Source organism: Macaca thibetana, chromosome 5 (genome assembly GCF_024542745.1).
Source record: "Macaca thibetana thibetana isolate TM-01 chromosome 5, ASM2454274v1, whole genome shotgun sequence".
In the NCBI taxonomy this organism is placed as follows: Eukaryota; Metazoa; Chordata; class Mammalia; order Primates; family Cercopithecidae; genus Macaca; species Macaca thibetana.
Genome location: NC_065582.1, coordinates 141933610 through 141955025, shown reverse-complemented (window position 1 = coordinate 141955025; position 21416 = coordinate 141933610). Strand labels below are relative to the sequence as shown.

The 21416-nt window shown below is 37.8% G+C and overlaps 1 protein-coding gene across 1 annotated transcript in view; it reads right to left on the bottom strand.

Annotated features, from left to right (window-relative positions):
* YIPF7 (Yip1 domain family member 7) overlaps positions 1 to 21409 on the bottom strand; it is a 55052-nt gene extending 33643 nt beyond the window's left edge. Inside the window, exon 1 of the mRNA XM_050791627.1 lies at positions 21361 to 21409. The gene's annotated coding sequence lies outside the window, so the exon portion shown is untranslated. The remainder of the gene's footprint in view (positions 1 to 21360) is intronic.
* Positions 21410 to 21416: the final 7 nt, after the last annotated feature.

Sequence of the window (21416 nt, the reverse complement as noted above, 5' to 3'; positions counted from 1 at the left end):
CACAGGAAGTCTTTCCCATATACATTCTTCCACAAGTTATCTAACCACATAGATTCTTAGTTCCTTCATCAGTAAAAAGGAATAAAACTTATTCTTACCTCTTAGGTATTGTTTATTTCATCTTTATCTCATCCACTTAATTCTATTTTTCCATGTTTCACAATATATCAAGATTATTAATTAATGAATATATAACTTTTATGTGTGTATATAAACTTCAGTACAAAATATGAGGATTAGACATAATTTTGCAAAAGGAACAATTGAGTACGGTAGCTGGCAAGTAGTGAATTGTCAATAAATGTGACCTGTTATGATTATATTTCTAGGTGATTATGAAACTGGATCAACAGCAAGCACTCACATTTACTCTTGTGTTCATTATTTACAATCTTTCAACACATAGTTTTTTCTACTTTTATATAACATAAATCTGAATAGTTATTTTACCAAAGGAAGATAGGAGGTTGGACAATTGCAAATGTTCTCTCTTATAGAGAGACTTCAATTAGAGAGTCAACATTTCCTTAGCATTCATGTCTCATTTTACAATTAAAGAAAACCATTTCTAATAAGAAAAGAAAAAATTGACTTTATTGTCCAAGTATTACTTACTATTTTGACTAAAATCCTTTAGGTACTGCTCAGTAAGGACATATGTTTATGTTGACCATATTTCCTTTAGCAAAGAAAGGTGAAATTCTTCACAATGTTCTGTTGTAATTATGTTTTTTATGACAACATTGCTATTTCATGGCCTATGCAATTGCACCATTATTAAGATTTTTGTCAAAGTATTCCAAGTTTATTGTGAACACTTTATTATGATCAGCAGGTGAGAGTTGTTAAGATAGTTTGAGAAAAATGACCAGATATAGTATGTTTTTAATGTAATTGTCAATATACAAATTCTACTTCATAAAGAGTATCTCTACCTTCTTTCGATAGTAGAAACTAATGGCTCACAGCTTAGAATTTTAACTTAATTTGAACATTTACTCAAACATTGCCTCTATATAGGGAGTTCTTTAAAGGACAACTCTCTGCATTGCAGTATTTATGTTTCATACACAAACCTGAGCTAGGGAAAGTAGCATATAGCATGAAAAATAATGTTTTAAATACAATTGAATCTTCTTTTTAAAAAATTTATAGTTGACTCTCTGGTTTAAAGTGTCACTAGGCCAGAAAGTTGTCTCACAATCCCAGCAAAATGACATATGAAGGTTTATAAAAGGATAAACATACCACAATGTGAAAAACTAATGCTTGGAGTCAACCTCTTGCCAGAGCCTGGGTAAAATTTCTGTGTTAAGGTTGATGAGCATGTAGTGAAAAAAAAAAAAAGATTTTAGACCATCGCAGTCTTCCTATCATGCACCAGGACAGCTCATTGATATGAAAGGAAGAAGATTCCTGAGACCCTCAGAGATTCAGGCTTTGTAATAAATAGAAAAGCAGCCATCCCCCTACTGTAACGACGCTGCTTTTCTAAGTGCCAGAGAAATAATCCTGCTACCTGGTCTTATGGTCTGATATATATTTGGGGAAAGTCACTCCTGGGAGAAGGGAGGACCACTCTCAGGATATATGGTGAAAGGAAGTTGCGGCTTAGTGGGATTGGGGTGGAAGTTCTCATTAATTGTTATGAACTGGCTGGGTGCGGTGGCTCACACCTGTAATCCTAGCACTTTGAGAGGCTGAGGTGGGAGGATGACTTGAGCCCAGGAGTTTGAGACTAGTCTGGGCAATGTAGTGAGACCCATCTTTATAAATAAATAAATAAATAAATAAATAAATACAATGTTTAAAAAGTGTTATAGACTGAATGTTTATGTCCTCCCCCGACCCCCTGCCAAATCCATATGTTGAAATCTAAACCCAATGTGATGGTATCTGGAGGTGGAGTCTTTGGGAGGTTACTAAGTCATGAGGATGGAGCCCTCATGAATGAGATTAGTAATCTTATAAGAAGAGGCCAGAGAGCTAGCTCTGTTTCTTTCCAATATGTGAGGATAAAATAAGAACTCAGCAGTCTGCAACCCGGAAGAGAGCTCGCATCAGAATTCCACTATGTTGGCACCCTGATCTCAGCTTGCAGCCTCCAGAACTAAGAAAAATAAATTTCCACTGTTGACAAGCCACCCTATGTCACTTTTTTATAGAAGCCTGAATAGACTAAGACACTAATAATGCTTCTATGCATCCTGGGAACTATAGTCTTCCCACTACCCTGTTGTTACAAGATCAGAGACAAGCAGCACCCAATGACAATACATACTAGGGGAATGAAGCTTTTCATGTATCACACTACTTTCACTCAAAATTCTGATGTGAAACTGTGCAAGACGATCCAATGGAGAGAGAAAACAATAGTAGACTATTTGTGTTAGCAGCTTTCATGCTGCTGATAAAGGCATACCTGAGACTGGGTAATTTATAAAGAAAAATCATGGTGGAAGGTGAGAGGCACATTTTATATGGCAGCAGATAGGAGAATAAGAATCAAACAAAAGGGGAACCCCTTATAAAACCATTGGATCTTGTGAGATCTATTCACTACCATGAGAACAGTATGGGAGATACTGCCTCCATGATTCGATTATCTTCAATCATCTCCCACCGGGTCCCTCCCACACAATGTGGGAATTATGGGAGCTACAGTTCAAGATGAGATTTGGATGAGGAGTCAGCCAAACCATATCACTATTATTTATATTTATTTCTATATAAAAATATGAAATATATTAATCATTACTAGTATTTAGTCTACACAATTACTGTATTCTCCCTGTTTGCCTGGGTTTATCTGCAGAGTTGGCTGGATCATGAGGAAGACCGGGAACCCATTACATGAAGATGTTGAAAGCAGCATCCATTTTCATTCCTTCCCTTTTACAGAGCCACAGGGTACTGTGGTTTGCAAGTGTGCATTAAATGTAGTTATAAATTATATTTTTTTAACTTAAGCTTGCCCTTACAATACGCACGCATGGCTTCAAAGTCAGAGAAGAGTAGGAAACAAAGACGTGTTAGTTTAGGAAGCAATGTAAAAAAATCTAGTAAAATAATGCAAATGATAGAGAGTATAAATGATAGTGCTGACAATTGGATCAGGGCTATAGAGACTACACTTAAGATATTATCTCCTAATTCAAAATAAAAGGGCCAAAAAATTAAAATGAAAAAGAAAACAAAGAGCAAAGAAATGACCAATTCATAATGGAAAAACCTGTGGAAATCATTTAAACTCACTGTTAATAATTTTAAACTAAAATAAGACATAATGTTTGACCTATCGAGTTAGCAAAGATAAAACAAAATAAAAATATCTAGTTTTAGTAAGGCTGAAGACATCCAAAAATCTCATATAAAGTTTATTTTAGTATATATTGTTTTAAAAAATCTTTAGCGGGTAAGCGTTAAAAAGCACTATAAAACATCTATATTCCCTTGATTTAGCAAATTTTATAGCAAATCTTATTAGCAAAAATAACTTATCCTAAAGACTTAATCAGTGATATATATTAAAAGAAAATCTTGGCCGGGTGCGGTGGCTCACACTTTGGGAGGCCGAGGCGGACAGATCATGAGGTCAGGAGATCAAGACCATCCTAGCTAACACGTTGAAACCCTGTCTCTACTAGAAATACAAAAAAATTAGCCGGGCGTGGTGGCGGGTGCTTGTAGTCCCAGCTACTCAGGAGGCTGAGGCAGGAGAATGGCATGAACCCGGGAGGCAGAGCTTGCAGTGAACCGAGATCACACCACTGTACTCCAGCTTGGGCGACAGAGCAAGACTCTGTCTTTAAAAAAAAAAAAAATTACAGTGACCTGCATGTCTAGTATTAGAGGACTAGTTAATTAAATCATGATACACCTATGCAATTGAACACTTTGCAGTTTGAGGCAGATTAAATATAGCTACAAATTCTTTGACACTCTTTTTTAAGAAGGGATGTAATTTCCTTCACCTTCAATATAGGTTGGCCTTAGTGACTTGGTTGACCAATAAAATATGGAGGAAGCAATGTTCTCAGACTTTCAAGGTTGGATAAGAAGCCATTTAGATTTTGTCTGGATCCCTTGGAACACTTGTTGAGTCTGACTGCCATGTAATAAGTACCTGAGATTGTGATGCTGAAGAGGCTGTATGGGGAGACCACATGGAGAGACTGACTACAAGATGAGAGAGAAAGAGATGCCTGATTTTCACGTTCCCAGCTGGTCGAGACATCCCAGTGGAGGCCACAGACATCACAGAAACAAGTCATTCCTGCCAGGCTCTCCCAAATTGCAGATGAATGCACAAAAAGAATGATTGTTTTGAATCACTAAATTTTGGAGTGGTTTGTGATATAGCAATAAATAACTAGAACACATTTGGTGAATTGAATTGGATTTTGAAAATGTTACATTGGCTCTGAGACCAAGTAGTAGGAAAAAGATGGAAGTGCCTCAAGGAGAGTATATTAGTGGAAGCTCAAAGGGTCCCACGGTGAGGATTTGAAGGAGAGTGAAAAATATGTTTTTGTAGGATGGAAAAAATTGAGCCTTATTTTATGTAGTACCAAAAAGTTTGGCAATCCTGGTGCCCAGGTTAATGTGAAAAATAGACAGCAGAACTTTACAGACAAAATACAGAAAATGCCAAACAGTTTCTTGCAGCAAGTTATAAGAACATATAAAGAGACTGAACTACAAAAACTAAAGCAGGAACTGTTAAGATTCTAAATGGAATTTAGAGGAAATTTCAAAGGGCCAGGACTTGCTGGATTTGAAAACAAAATAGTTTTCCAACCTTAGTCTCTCCTAGCAAAAATTCTCAAAGTAGAAAATAGCTTCAGCACAAAGATAAAACTTAGGATGCCACCATTAAAGTATGGGCTCAGAGATAAACTTAAGGTTGTGACTGTAAACTATTTGTTAAGACTTCAGACGATGTAAGGGTATACTTAGTAGGGCTTCTAAATATCTCATGGGCACGTCTTGTGAACCCTCTCAGTTAAACAACAGGGTTTTAGAAATATTAACATCCCACAAGAACCACACAGGGGGTCTAATGTAGAAAAAGGCCTGTCTTGGGAAGAAACATTTGTGGTGAAGTGAATTATAAATTGATCCATAAGAAATTCAAATAGGGACTCAGCGAATTGACTGAGCATCTCTGTTCTTTGAACAGAAGCTGGTAAGATTTGTAGATAGTACAATTTCTTACACAAAGTTTGCAAGTACTACAGGTTCCATTTGTTGCAACATGCATTTGTTGTCACTTGTAAAGGGTACACAGGTCTCTTTATGTCATCTTCTTAAAAACAATAAAAAGCAGCATAATTTATTAATCCTATATGTTTCCCACCAGGGAGAAGACATCATTCATTGGGAGGTGAGAATTATTGGACTTAAACCTTCAAATTCTTAACATAAAAATGTACATTCAACGAAAAGTGTTGCAGATAAACCCACGCGGAAGACAAAAGATTACAGAAATATTACTTAGCAAGGCGGAATCAGAGAATGGGGACCAGGTCTTTAATTACCAAGTTAATTGGTTTTTATCTGTCATCATCTCTAGCCAGCAGATAGAGTTCTTGGTTCAAGGCACTCACAACTTTGAATCCTATAGAGGTACTGTCAGCCTTTTTCTCTTCAATGCTCTTTCTTCCTTGTTTGTTTCTGAGTTATCTTCCTTCTGATGAACATGTGCTTTTCTTTAGTTATATTGAAACCATTTGTTACATTATACCAACTGTTGTGCTGTTCTGTACAGCAGTACCCCTTATCCCTACGGGATATATTACAAGACCCCTAGTGCATGCCTAAGAAAGCACAGATCCTATGGAACCCTATATATACTGTTTCTTCCTATACATACATACTTGTGATAAAGCTTAACGTATAAATCATGCTGCTATAAACACACATGCACATGTATGTTCATTGCGGCACTATTCACAATAGCAAAGACTTGGAATCAACCCAAATGTCCATCAGTGACAGACTGGATTAAGAAAATGTGGCACATATACACCATGGAATACTATGCAGCCATAAAAAAGGATGAGTTTGTGTCCTTTGTAGGGACATGGATGCAGCTGGAAACCATCATTCTCAGCAAACTATCGCAACAACAGAAAACCAGACACCGCATGTTCTCACTCAGGTGGGAACTGAACAATGAGATCACTTGGACTCGGGAAGGGGAACATCATACACTGGGGCCTATTATGGGGAGAGGGGACGGGGGATGGGGGAGGGATAGCATTGGGAGTGATACCTGATGTAAATGACGAGTTGATGGGTGCTGACGAGTTGATGGGTGCAGCACACCAACATGGCACAAGTATACATATGTAACAAACCTGCACATTATGCACATGTACCCTAGAACTTAAAGTATAACAATAATTAAAAAAAGAAATTTACATGAAAGTCTAAAATAAAAATTGCACAGAAAAATAAATTAGGTACAGTAAGAGACTAATAGTAAAACAGAATAATTATAACAATATGCTGTAATAGCAGTTATGTAAATGTGGTCTCTCTCTCTTTCCCTCAAAATATCTTATTGTACTGTAATCACCCTTCTTTTAGTTGATTTGATAACCAACAAGGCTGCTTAAGTGACTAATGGGCAAAGAGCATACATGGTGTGGATACTTTGGACAAAAGGATGATTCATGTCCTGGGCAGAGTGAAGCAGAAGGAGGACAGAACAAGACAGGGCAAGACTTCATCATGCTACTCAGAATGACACTCAACTTACAACTTATGAATAGTTTATTTCTGTAATTTTCCATTTAATGCTTTTGGAACACAGTTGACCACAGGTAACTGAAACTGTATGCTTGCTATGGTTTGGATATTTGTTCCCTCAAACCTCATTTGAAATGTGATCGCAATGTTGGAGGTGGGGCCTACTGAGAAGTGTTTGGGTTCTGGGGTGGATCTCTCATGAACTGCTTAGTGCTATCCTTACAGTAATAAGTTCTTAATCTATTAATTCCTGTGAGAACTGATTGTGAAAAAGAGCCTGGCACCTTCCTCCCCACTCTCTCTTGCTTCCTCTCTCGCTATATGATCTACACACACCAGTTCCCCTTTGCCTTCTGCCATGAACAAAAGCAGCCTGAAACTCTCATCTGACATACATGCTGGTGCTGTGCTACTTGCAGATCATGCAGAACCATGAGCCAAATAAAACAGTTTTCTTTATAAATTACCCAACCTCAGCAATTCCTTCATAGCGACACAAATGGACTACAACACTTGGAAAGAGAAACCACGTGTAAGAGGGAACTACTATACGTTATTCTTTTTTCTTGAAGTGGTTTTGGATATTCTTGAACTCATCTCCTAAAGATTTTAGGTTTTAAGTGATTAATGTAGTTGCTCTAATTGCTAAAGTTCAGATGGGTGTTTTGGCATCTAATAATAAAGGAAAGACCAGAACCACTATTGTGATCATCAAAGTGAGCACAGAGTTTATTGATTTGCCAGGCAAGAGAACACACACCAGAGAAGAAATTCAAGGAGTAGTTTTCTGAGGGAAAAACTTTAGGGAGCACTCTGCAATAGGGATGTGGTGAGAGTTTGTGATGGTTATGCTAATGAATACTCGATGTTTGCTTTCTGGATAGGACTGCCAGTCCGTAAGTCTGCCCAAGGTTAGTTAAAACAAGCCCCATCGTTCACCTGTTAAGAAAGAGTGAAGTTCACACTTTCATTGTAATTTTAGCATGTGAGGTTTTGTCTCTTTTTTGTTGTTACTTGTGTACAGAGTATAATCTTTTTTTCTGTGTGTGTGTGTGTGTGTTTTCTCCTTGGCTAATTCTTGGCAGGAATCTTTCTGGAGGAAAAGCTGGGGCCAGTCATGGCAGGAGAGGTGTGGAATCTGCCATGTGAGGCCTGCTGTTTGCCTCCCAGGCCAACTTCCTTTTGCTTGCCCCTGTCCTCTGCCCCTTTGCCTATCCTCAGGCCGCTAGAAGGACAGCTCATTCCTCATGGGCGATCACTCTGCACCTATAGGGTACAGTCTGAGGGAGATTTGAGGGTGGGCTGGGGACTCCTTGTCCTGGGTTCACAGCTGTCCCTACGTCCCCTCCTTCAACACCACAGCTGCCGCCTCCCACACAGGGCTGCTGCTTTCTGCGCAGCCACTGTGCCGCCTCCCACAAATTGTCATGGAAAGAGTGGAGAATGGAGGAGAACCTGTCCTTGGAGGCAGCCCAGGAGGGCGACTGTGTAATGTCACCCACAAGTGAGGCTAGGGCAATGGAGCAGGCCACCAGCAGCAGCACCTGCCGCGTGAATGTGCAGCATGTAACCCAGGCCAGGCCAGGCCAGGCTCCGGGGTTGGAGGAACCTGCTTGGAGCTTTCTGCCCCACACCCCGAGCTTTCGGCAAGGAGCAAGGCTTGCGAGCAAGTCAGAAGGATTTGAACCGAGCAGCCAACCTTTTCAGCGCCTAAACTCTGCCTGGAGATGCAGCGGGCTGTGTCATCTAGGGCCTCTGATTTGTTGTACTATAGTATATTTCGCTGTGGAAAATGTCACGTTTATTCACCTTGATGCCCACTCACCTGGTCCTGTTGTTTTACCCCATCTCCTCTCCCGCGCGCCCTTTGATTTCTCGTTTCTGAGAAGAGTACAACGTTCACTATTGTAGATTAACCCCTGTGACTCAATATTACCATAGTGCGATGTCGTTTTGTGCTGTTTTGAGCAATTAAAAGTTTTTGAAATTAAAAAAAAAGAGTCTTCAATTGTGTTCAGTAATGGTCCAATATCCTGGAGTCACTCAAAGTTTACATTCATTTATCAGCCATGGTTTGTGAATGTTCAATGTTCATGATTGCTTAAAAGCTTCAGCTGGTTAGAACTAGTTGGGGTGAAACACAGCATATCATATAGTCCAATTATATCATAGGCAATCACTGCTTTAAGTTGAAAATCTTTCTTTTAGATATCTCATTGTTGCCATCACTTACCATCTACTATAATTATATACAAGGCTTATACTCTATTCTGGTGATTCACTTGAGAGTTTAACTGCATTCATATATTCTTCATAGCATCTAGCACAGTTCCTGAGATGCAATAAATGTCCAATAAAGGTTTGCTGAATTAATGAATGCTCAAACGAGACTTTTTTTAACCTCACTTTTTTGTTACCTTAACAAAATTAATGTGTATCTATTTATAATAAAATCTCTGTGTAAGAGGCTTTCTTAATATTTTATCAGTGTAATATACTTGAAAATATCATATAACATAGCAAAACCCCATCAATATATTTTCTCTTTTCATAGTCATTTACAACTAGCAGTTTATTAAAAATAAGATATACATATAAATCTATTTCTCTTCTGATTAATGAATAAATTGATTAAATGATAAATGAAATATACAGTATTATGTTCACAGCAGACATTCGAAAAATGAGACTAATAAGACATGTACTCTCAAATTCATGTGGCAGAATTGATTTTCAGGACTATTTTAAATATATTTATCAAATGATGTAAAATGTATCAAATAATGTAATGATCTTTATGACTTACATGAGCTTGTTTTAATAGTGTGTGTATACACACACACACATATACATATTGTGGAACTAAAAACAGTGATAAATCATAGCAATTAATAAAACTGATAAAGTAAATTGCTTACTATATATTAAAGACAAATATGGCCGGGCGCGGTGGCTCAAGCCTGTAATCCCAGCACTTTGGGAGGCCGAGACGGGCGGATCACGAGGTCAGGAGATCGAGACCATCCTGGCTAACACGGTGAAACCCCGTCTCTACTAAAAAATACAAAAAACTAGCCGGGCGAGGTGGCGGGCGCCTGTAGTCCCAGCTACTCGGGAGGCTGAGGCAGGAGAATGGCGTAAACCCGGGAGGCGGAGTTTGCAGTGAGCTGAGATCCGGCCACTGCACTCCAGCCTGGGCGGCAGAGCGAGACTCCGTCTCAAAAAAAAAAAAAAAAAAAGACAAATATTTATATTAAAAAGATGTATTTCAAATTTTATTATTACATATGTTTGATTGTTTTTGGCTGGGAAAATCAGAAGTTTCGGATTATAAATAGTTTCTGGCATTGTTTTTTTTTTTTTTTTTTTTTTTTTTTTGTTGAGACAGAGTCTCGCTTTGTCGCCCAGACTGGAGTGCAGTGGCCGGATCTCAGCTCACTGCAAGCTCCGCCTCCCGGGTTCACGCCATTCTCCTGCCTCAGCCTCCCGAGTAGCTGGGACTACAGGCGTCCGCCACCTCGCCCGGCTAGTTTTTGTATTTTTTAGTAGAGACGGGGTTTCACCGTGTTAGCCAGGATGGTCTCGATCTCCTGACCTTGTGATCCGCCCGTCTCGGCCTCCCAAAGTGCTGGGATTACAGGCTTGAGCCACCGCGCCCGGCCTCTGGCATTGTTTTATTACCTAAGTATGTTATGTAGCTTTAAATATAGCAAAACTACCTTAAAATATTTTTTTCTTTCTATTGCATCAATGTTTCTATATAAAAATCTATTGCTGAGCATGTTTTTAGGCTGTGGATATCGCACTGTGGTTTTCATAGAATAATATTAATAGTTTTACTGACTGTCTTTATTGGAAAGGTTGTTTTCTAACTGTGATAGGCAGCTTCTGATATGGTCACCAATAATCCCAGCATCCTGATATTCATGCTCTTGTGTTATCCCCTCCCCTTGAGCATAGTCTTGATTACTTGATTCTAACCAATAAAATACGGAAAAGATAATGGAATGTCATTTCTGTGATTAAGTGAAAAATATTATGACTTCTATATTGCTAGCAGACTCTATTGCCTTTTTGGCTTGCACACTTTGATGAAGCAAGTTAAAGTATGGGTGAGACCCAGGTGGCATGGAAATCAGGGAAGCCTCACTTTCTACCCGTCCCATTTCTCATGGATGAGTAGAAAAAGAGGTCCTCAGTCCATCAGACCACAAGATCTGAATACAGCCCCAAATCACTGAATGAACATGGAAAAGGATCCTTTCTCAGTTGTGTCTTCATATGAGACTGCTGATCTTTGTATGATATCTCAATTGCAGCCTTGTGATAGGTTGCATAGCAGAGAACCCAGTTCAGCTATGCCCAGTTTCCTGACCCAAAGAAACTATAAGATAAAAAATGTGTGCTGTTCTGTAGTAGTAGATAACTAATACAATAACTTGTCAGTAAAACTGACAAACTTAAATATGTCTTCACATCAAAATCTTTTAAAATACTAATTAAACATATAAGAACTTACCCTCACATATGTCGTTAATACGGTGCAATTTTCATTTTCTAAGAAAACCGGATAATTTACCTTACAAGATAAACCTGTAGCCATTCTTACATCTTCTCTTGATGTATTATGCTCATGCTATTTCTTCCGAAATCATCTATTATGACAAAGAAGGAAAATGGGAGACATTACATTCATAGAACAAAACTTAACCTGGTACCAGAGGGCCTCCAGTTCATCTTTTTCCAAGGGGAAAACATCATCAAATTTTTCCCCTAAGAGAGCTATCAAGTTTTGTCACAGAGATTTCCCTAATAATAGCTTCCTGTAAACTTGTAGGCTAGCAATGTATTTCTGTTACAACATAAGTTCTCTTCTTCCCGCTCTGTGACCTACGGCAATTTACTTAATTTCTCTGCATGTCAGTTTTCTAAGCATAAAATTATATTTTTGGACTATATGGTATATAAGGACACCCCCATACCTGCTGAAATATTTCAAATACTGTAAGTGTACCTAAAAATATTTATATTTTTAACATGGCCACAGCAGAAGCTTCTGATGGGGAGACATTATCTGTGTTGCAAAGCTGCTTGATATATTGCCTAAATGTGCCAAAAATTTCTGCTAAGACATTTTATTGCAAACTCCAATCTACTGGATTCTGTAGGGATTCTTTTGAATAAATCCTTTTAGGCCTAAAAAAAAGTTCTCTTTTTTTCATATTCCTAGTGCAAGATTAAAAGTGTTTATTTCTCATATTCTTTATTTAACATGTGACAATTGCCTTCCTTGTGAGCATAAATAAATATTAAATTCCACAACTGCCACAGAGAAACAAGCACAAAAGGAAATGATGTTTTTCTAAGATAATTCACTTTCAAATGAATGGATACTACTGTGAGGTGCTTAATAAATCTAAAACTAGTGACAAAATAGGAGGAATTATTAGAGAAAAAATTGATCAGTACTATGCAAAAAATGACTCATATAAGAATACAAAATGTCAGAGAAGCAAAAAATAACACAGGTGAGAAATAGATGCTAAAGTAATATTTTAAAAAGACAAAGTCACAGGAAAATTAATTTCCTTAAGGAATAAAGATCTATTTTCCTTGGCATTGTGCACTTAGAAATGTACTCTTCTGGGTTGCTTAAGAATCCTTTAATCCTTGTGATGGACATATATGGCTACTCAATATCCAATCCACCTTCTCATTTCCTGTCAGCACCCAGTTTTCCTTTTGGGGAACACCCTGCTGACATTGTATAAGAGTTGTGGGGCTCAGATCAGAATTTTTTCCATAGTGCTACTAGTAGATCCAGATCAACACCTCAAAAAAAGATTATTTCACTAATTGTGAAAACTGGTGCTCTCTCCCTGTATCTGAATAAGAAAAAACAGTGTTTCAATAGCTTCTGACTCATTTTTTAAGGATGTAAGACAAGAATAAACCAAATTATGGAGGAAGGTAGAACCAATGGACTATCAGAGAAACAGACCTGTGGTTCTGATAAATCCAAGGCTTAAAGAGACTTGGCAGTGATAAAAGCCAACAGAACTTCTTATTTAGACCAGGTTAAGCTGTATAATTGTAACTTAAAGTTTACAATACATCTTCCTGTAAAAACATAGTTAACAACCAAAGCGTCTTACTCCCCCAAGAGATAAGAGTGTCTCACTCCATTGCCTAGGCTAGAGTGTAGTGCCACAATCATAGCTCCCTGTAGCTCTGAACTCCTGGTCTCCAGTGATCCTCTTGCCTCTGCCTTCCAAATCACCAGGATTACAGGCCTCATGAGTCACTGCTCCAAACTCCCCAAACTCCAAAGTGCCTTTAATTGATGCCTTTTATTTAGCTATTGTTGTGTATGTTGGGTCGGGATATTTTCCAATTTAATCACTTCTAATCTTATCCTTCCTAGTATTTTATGGGGATAAAAATCACACATTAATACTATATTTTATTTTTAATAGTGAAACCTATCAAAACTCTTAATAATGTGCTCCTAAACAAAATACCATTGCTCCACGACATAGGTTTCTGAAGAAGACATACTTTTGAAAGACGTATGTGTGAATATGTGTGTTCCCAAATATAGGACAGTACAAAGGCCATGACCATTGCCTGGGGATTGCCTTGGGATTTGTGAAAGTTACTGGACTGGTGAAAAAATAGCCAAGCCTTTTCTGTGTATATACTTTGGTGCATGAGTAGCAAAGACTTTAAGCTAAGGCATCAAACAAGTTTCTGTACACCCTAAAGAGCAAAAGGAAGGATGCCAGAGACAAGTCATTTTCAGTTATTACTAACTTCCTGAATCAATAAGATTCACTGAAGACTTGGAGAACAATAAAGTTTGCTTTTGAGATTTTTGTTTTAGAATAATATAACAACAAGCTTAGAAAGTAGTTGAATTGGTCTTCATTTGACAAGAATGACACAAGTCTCTACAGTGTAAAACTAAACAAAATATTCCCTCTCCCTGCCATGCTTAATTTTTTAACCAATAGATGATAATGGAGGCATAATGGAAACCAGCAATCAGTTGATACATTTCAAGTGTGAAATGCAAACATTTTCTTTACTCTGGATTTGTAATAGGCAATTGCTTCTTTCATATTCTATATTAAGGCAGGATAAATTTACCATCCAGTCAAACACATTTCTTCTCCAGACACAGTAACATTGTCCCCATGTAGGCTGACATCATTTATATCTTGAAACTAATTTATTCCCTGCCTCCACGCAGCTGTCAAAATGACCTACATGAGACACAAAATTGCCAGGCTACTCCCCTGTGTAAAATCTTTCTAACCTTGCAGGGGCTACAATTACCAGCAACATAAAATCCAAGCTCCTCCTTCCCTGGTCTGGTTCCTAATTTCTTTTTCAACTTCACCTCTTGCCAAACTCTAAATTCCTGCAACATATAGAGGCATATAGCATGCCTCTGTTCACGTAGGATCTTCCATCTGGAACCTCACACCTCACTTTCATCTCAGCCTGGTTGAATTTGACTTATCCTTTAGCCCCCAAGTTAGGGGCATAACTCTGTGGTCAAGGGAATAGTTTTCAAATCTGCCAGAGTGGTGTTTGAATGCCCCCTCACTACATATGATCTGTATGAACTCAGTCAAGTTATTCAACTGGCCCAAGCTCAACTGCCCTATCTGTAAAACAGGGGCAATAATACCTATTTATAAGGTTGCTTTGAAGATTAATTGAGATATTTACAAAGTGTATAGAAGAGTACCCGACACATAGCAAGTTCATTATTAATGTGTATAACTAAGTATTATTGTCACCTGCCATGGAAAGACTTTCCTGATACCACCACTCTCTGGCTGTAGAAGTGGCCTCTTCTCCATTCCTTTACAATATTTTATTGAAAATTATATCAAAGCAATTATAACATTGTAACATTATTATCTTTTATAAAATGGCTTTTTAAATTGATCGTAAATTTTATCAGTACTACAACCACACTTATTTCATTTTTGCATGCCCATGGCTTAATACAGTGTCTTACATGTAGTAAACATCCAGCTAATATTTGTTGAGTGATTAATAAATGATATGGTTTGGCTCTGTGTCCCCAGTCAAATCTCATCTTGAGGTGTAATTCTCATAATCCCCATGTGTAAAGAGAGAGACCAGGTGGAAGTGACTGAATCATGGAGGCGGTTTCCCCTGTGCCATTCCCGTGATAGTGAGTGAGTTCTCACGAGATCTTACGGTTTTATAAGGGGCTCTTTCCCTTTCACTCTTTCACTCAGTACTTCTCCTTCCTGACGCCTTGTGAAGAAGGTGCTTTGCTTTTCCCTTTGCCTTCTTCCATGACTGTAAGTTGTCTGAGGTCTTCCCAGCCATGCTGAACTGTGAGTCAATTAAATTTCTTTCCTTTACAAATTACCCAATCTCAGCAGTTCTTTATAGCAGTATGAAAATGGGCTAATATACTTATCAATGAATGCAGATTTCTCAGAATAAAATAAATATATGTACGTAAGTTGTTACAGATAGCCATTGCTACACACACACACACACACACACACACACCACACACATCAAAATTTACTGAATTTAAGTAAGCAGACATTTATCTTTTTCAGAAATCTGCAATTTGGGCTGCGCTGATGGGGAGAGCTCTTCCCTGCTCTCCTTGGCAAAATCTGTGTTAACTCAGAAACTAAATGCTGGAATCATGCGAAGGCTTGCTGAGTCCATATGTCTGGTGGTTGTTGCTGGGTGTCACCTTAGCAAAAGGCATATAATTAAGGTCACTTGTTAGTTGACTTTAAAATAGGGAGATAATCTGAGTGCCTTAATCTAATCACATGAATCTTTTTAAAACAGAAAATTTTCTCTGGCTGGTGGCTGGCGGCAGAACAAGAAGTGAGATATTTGAAGCTCAGTGGGGATTTGATGTACCATGGCTAGCTTTAAGACGGAGAGGGCCACATGCCAAAGAATGTGAGTAGCCGCTAGGAGATGAGAGCTGCCCCCTGATGACAGCCAACTAGGAAATGTGTATCTCAGTGCTACATGGAATTGAATTCTGCCAGCAGCCTGAATGAACTCAGAAGTAGATATTGCCCTAGAGGTTCCACGTAAAAGTCCGGGCTGACTAGATCCCGGATTTCAGCCTTGTGAAATACTAAGCTGAACCATGCTGTACTTATGCCCTATATAACTGTGAACTAATGAATCTGTATTGCTTGAGGTGCTACATTTGTGGTAATTAGTTCCATAGCAATAGAAAACTAAAACAATGGAGTTTCTGGGGAAAGTATTCAGACAAGAAATACTGCTATGGCCATTTTAGAACTACCACATAAGTATCTATTCAGAGTATTTGGGTTTGTAATGTTTCTGCTTGAACATAAATACTTTAAAAGTTATTATCATTAAAAGAGTCTTTGAACTTAAGGCTAATTTTAACGTAATTTTTACAAATTACCATAAATTATGATATAACAGTCTCAGTCTGATTCATTTTTGAGGCTCTGAAAGAGGAGGTTCATCCAGATTCTTAAGCAGGATCAAGATTTAGACAGAAGGCTACCTCTGGGCCTGCCTGGAGGTCAGCCCTTAGATGTTGTTGTGGTTAAACTCTGTCCCCACCAGAAAGATATGTTGAAGTCTTAATGCCCAGTACCTCAGAATGTGACCTTATATGAAAATGGGGTCTTTACAGAGATAACCATATTAAAATGAGGTCATTAGGTTAGCCCTCATTTAATATTACTGGCATTTTATAAAAAGGGAAATTCCGAACACAGAGAGAGACATGCACAGACAGAAGACTACGTTAAGAGACACAGGGAGAACACCATATGGCAGAGATTGGTGTGATGCAGCTACAAGCCAAGAAATGCCATAGACTGCCAGGAATCAAGCAGAAGCTAGTAGGGGGGAATAGAACAGATTCTCCATCCTGGTTCCCAGTAAAAATCAACTTTGCCAATTGAACTTCTAGCCTCCAGAACTGTAAGATAACGATTTCCGTTGTTTAAGCCACTCAGTTTCCGGAAGCCCTAGAGAACTAATACAGGTGGCAAAAGGGAGTGGGCTGCTTCAGCAAGAAATACCTAAAAAAGTATAAGTTGTTTTGAACTTAAGAAATGCACAAAGACTGAGTTTTGAGGTAAATGGCAGAAAAAAACTTGATTGTCTTGAAGGGATTGTTGGTAAAAACTATGGATATTAAAGGAGAGTCTGTGGAGAGTTCATAAAGAGGAAAGCTGGAGAGAAAGCTTCTATCATCTTAGATCATACATCACCACAAACAATGTCACTAGAAATATGAATGTTAAAGATGGTGGGGTATCAGACAAAAATGAGGATCATTTTATTGGAAACTGGAGAATAGGTGATCCATGTTAATGGAAGAAAAGCCGACAGAGAATTTGGTTGAATTGTGTTCTGTAGAGTGGAAAGAACTTATCCATGATGAACTTTTTATATTCAGCTGAGGAGAATTTTAAACAAAGTATTGAAGCTGCAGCCTGGTTTCTCCTTGTTGTTTACAGTGAAATACGAGAGGTAAAAGATAAACTGAAGAAGGAATCCTGCCTGAGTTTTCCTGCAGATTTTGAATTTCCCGCAGATTTTGGACTCAAGAGAGCAATATCAACTCTTATCTGAATTTCTAGGCTGCCATCCTGGTCTACAAATTTCTTACTTGCTAGCTTCCACAATCGTGTGAGTCAACTATTTAAAATTTTAAATATGATCTCTTTCTCTGTCTCCATATGCAAGTGCATGCCATGCATGGCTATAAATATATACATATATATTTTATATGTGTGTGTATGTGTGTATAGCCATATATATACCTAGCATGTTAGACAGTGTGTGAAGCACCTTGAAAAATAATGTGAGAAGCCATTGTATCCAATATTTCTAGCTCAGATAGATTGGAGAATAACATTGCTGTTAGAAGGTTTTTAATATTCAATATCTCATAGGTAGTTATAAGTGGAGTTTAGGGAAAATGATTCAGGTCTAGAGTTCTGAAAACCATCTGTAAACAATTTTTTTTTAAACTGTGGTACTAGATAACTTTTTGAAGTCAGAGGGTAGGAAATAAAGTTGTTGAGAAAAGACGAGAGAATAACTCAATACACTTGAGGGTACCCTTTTGTGAAACATGCCTTGAGGAAACAGAATAGCCTATATCCATTTGTTCTTACATTTTTCAAAAATTACCTCTAAGCATCTGTATTAGTCAATGTTCTCCAAAAACAGATGACGACCCCAGTCTCTTTAAGTTTCAGTCTGGGAAAGCTCAAAGATGCCAAAAGCATCTGTTTGTTCCAGCCAACACCTTATTTTGGTGCTAATTTTTAAAATTCTTCCCTAATGCTGACTAATCTCCCTTTTAAATCAAAAGAAATCAAAGTCTAAATGAATCACATTTTTTATTCATTATGTTGATACTGTTAGTTTTTAACGGGTCATTATGCTGTTTCGATTTATATTAATCATATACAGTTTTCGATTTTAAAATTCATTTACATATAAAAGGTAGGTTAATTTAAAAAAAATTGAGTATATAAGAGAAATAGGAAGATTGATAAAATACTCTTCCTGACTAAACTATAGCCAGGTTCCTCTGATCCCTTTTACTGGCAAAGCCTCCACTTTGGCCTATAAAAACTACAGACTCTCAGCACAACTGATTTCATCCACATCCTCCCCTCTCCTACCCCTACACACATATCAAAAGACTTGAACAAACACTAATATAGTTTCTAACAGCTCAAGGTTGCATTCTTAAGATGAAATTTGGAGTTATCCTGGACTTATCCCTCTCTCTACATCAAATTAATCTTGTTAATTTTGTCTCCAAAATGCCTACTAATCATCTCTTCATTTTCTGCCACTGATTCACCCAGGACTGTACGGTATCTTACCTAGATTATTAAAATAAAATACTCTCTTTTCCTTTTGATTCTCATGACCTTACTTGACTTCTTTTCAATCCATTTTATACACCATTGTTAGAGAAAGCCCCCTAGAGCAAAAAACTGTTACTTCCTTCCTTACAATGGTTTCTGCATAGATTAATGGTGAAATACTAACTAGTAAGTCCCCATTCAAAGCCCTTCACAAAGTGATACAAACTCTTCCATCTGTGATTCCTCCTCTACCCCATACACTTTCTATTGTGTGATATGAAAATATTGGTAAAGATCCAATTTTTATGTTCAAAATTTGAAAAAATATAAAAGTCTAAAAAACTCAGAATAATTTAAAAATGGGCTTCAAAAATGAACTGAAAGATGTATTTTATACTGCAGACACACAGTGGCACCATTTTAGCAGCCTAACAGCAATACTAGAGAACCTTTGTTAATATTGTGTGATTATGCGCTAAAATTGTGCAAGTGCTTTAAATGGCTAATGTGATACTACTTTAATCATTTATTAATGGTATTGTTAGTGCTAAAAATGCTCCACAATATCATTAACTTTGAAAAAGAATTTAGAGGTGATAGTTATTTATAGATTGTTTTTATTACTCCTTTGTTTTAGGCTGAATTGTGTCAACACGTCCATGTTCATATGTTGATGTTCAAACCCCCAGTATCTCAGAATGTGACTGTATTTAAAGATAGGGTCTTTAATGAGAAAATTAATTTAAAATTATTAGGATCGGCCCAAATCAAAGATGACTCAAAAATGAACTGAAAGATGTATTTTATACTGCAGACACACGGTGGCACTATTTTAGCAGCCTAACAGCAATACTAGAGAACCTTTTTAAATATTGTGTGATTATGCTCTAAAGAAAGCATATAATTTTCTGATAAGAAAAATATCAGAAATGTCAGCCTTATAAGATACTGCGGTTTTCTAAAGTGTGGGACAAATACCTGTGGAGGCACCAAGACAGATTTAGGTGAGATATAGACATGGTATCAAGGACACTGTGTCATTCAGATAAAGTTTTTCTTTCACTTATTTCTGGTAAGAAAATTAGGAAACAGACATGTATAGAGGGAAGACCCTGTAAGAAAACAGAAGGTACTGATCTACAAGCCAAACAGAGAGGTCTCAGAAGAAACCAGCTGTGCTGATATATTGATCTCAAACTCTTAAGCCTCCAGAATTGTGAGAAAATAAATGTCTATTGTTTAAACCACCAAGTCAATCTGTGGTATTTTGTCATGGAAGCCCTAGCAAACTCATATTCCCTTCAGTATATTTACAAATATAGAAACCATACAATAGTTGTGGATTAATGTACTATATAGGAGTGCAATCTCCATATTATATATTTATTCTTACAGAGAAACTGAGTCTTGATTTATGAGTTTGTAAATTATTTGAACTCTTCAGAAATCCTTGCTTCAAATAAAATGCCACTGTCCTGAATGTTGGCTGTGTTCTCTACTGACTATTAACCCAATATATTGTGTGTTTTTCCTCATTTGTATCCTTGCTCAGCTGAGCCAAGTTTAATGGAGTGGTTAAGGGTGCAGGCTCTAGAGACAGACTGTGTGGACTCACAGCCCCGGTTCATCACTAACTGTGACTCTAGGCAGTTATTTAAAAAGCGTGGGCCACATTTTTCTTGAAAATCTATAAAACAGATATTAAAAGGGCCAGCAATAGAGGGCTCTGTGAAGATCAAAAGAATTGATACAAAGTATGTAGAATAGTACTGGGAACTGAGAAAAATGTGTTATGCTGTTGATTATTCCTCTGCTTAAGTTCCATTTATCTCCTTGGGTAAAAACAAAAAACTGCCTATCCTTCAAAGCCCAGAAAAGATACCTCCTGTTTCTTCTCAAGTTGAATAATAAACTTACGCTGTCAAAGATATTGCAAGACATGAGCTTTAGTTTCCAAAAACTTGGATTCAAATAATTTTTGCATTGATCTATGATGTAATTTTAGACATTTTGCTTAATTTGTTTGAATTTCCAGAGCTGGTATATAACCTGACACAGTGGAGCTCAGCATTTTTCTAATAAATATGTTTTTCCGTTTGTAGGCTGGGAAATATTATAATATAAGCCTTATAAGATACGGCGGTTTTCTAAAGTGTGGGACAAATACCTGTGGAGGCACCAAGATAGATTTAGGTGAGATATAGACATGGTATCAAGGACACTGTGTCATTCAGATAAAGTTTTTCTTTCACTATTACAATCAATGTTATGGCCCGTTTCCTTTCAGATGCACTTCAAGATTAGCTCAGTCACTGACAACATGGGGAATATATTTCGACCTCAGATTTTAAAAGTGCCATTATTATTTAGACACTAGGTAGAAGGCTAAGTCTCAACGTTGTGCTAATAATAGCATCGTTTATCCCTGGACTAAGACCTCCGCTCCCGGTTGGGGAATCAGACTGACTGGGCGGCACTCCAGGCTCGACAGCTCCCCAACTGCGACCTCCTGGACAAGTCACTCGGTCCGGATTTCCTGACGTAGTATGGGGGAACTGACAGTACAACACACAACACAGGGCAGTAGTGAGAAACAGACAATGCAAAGGAATTGGCACAGCACTCAACAGACAATATAAGCTAATATATACTCTGCCTGCATACTGCGTTTTAGGGTTAATTGAAAGCCCCCACTCACGTGACCACTCCACTGCCCGGCGCCAAGACGCGCTGATGTCACGACGTCGTGCGCCG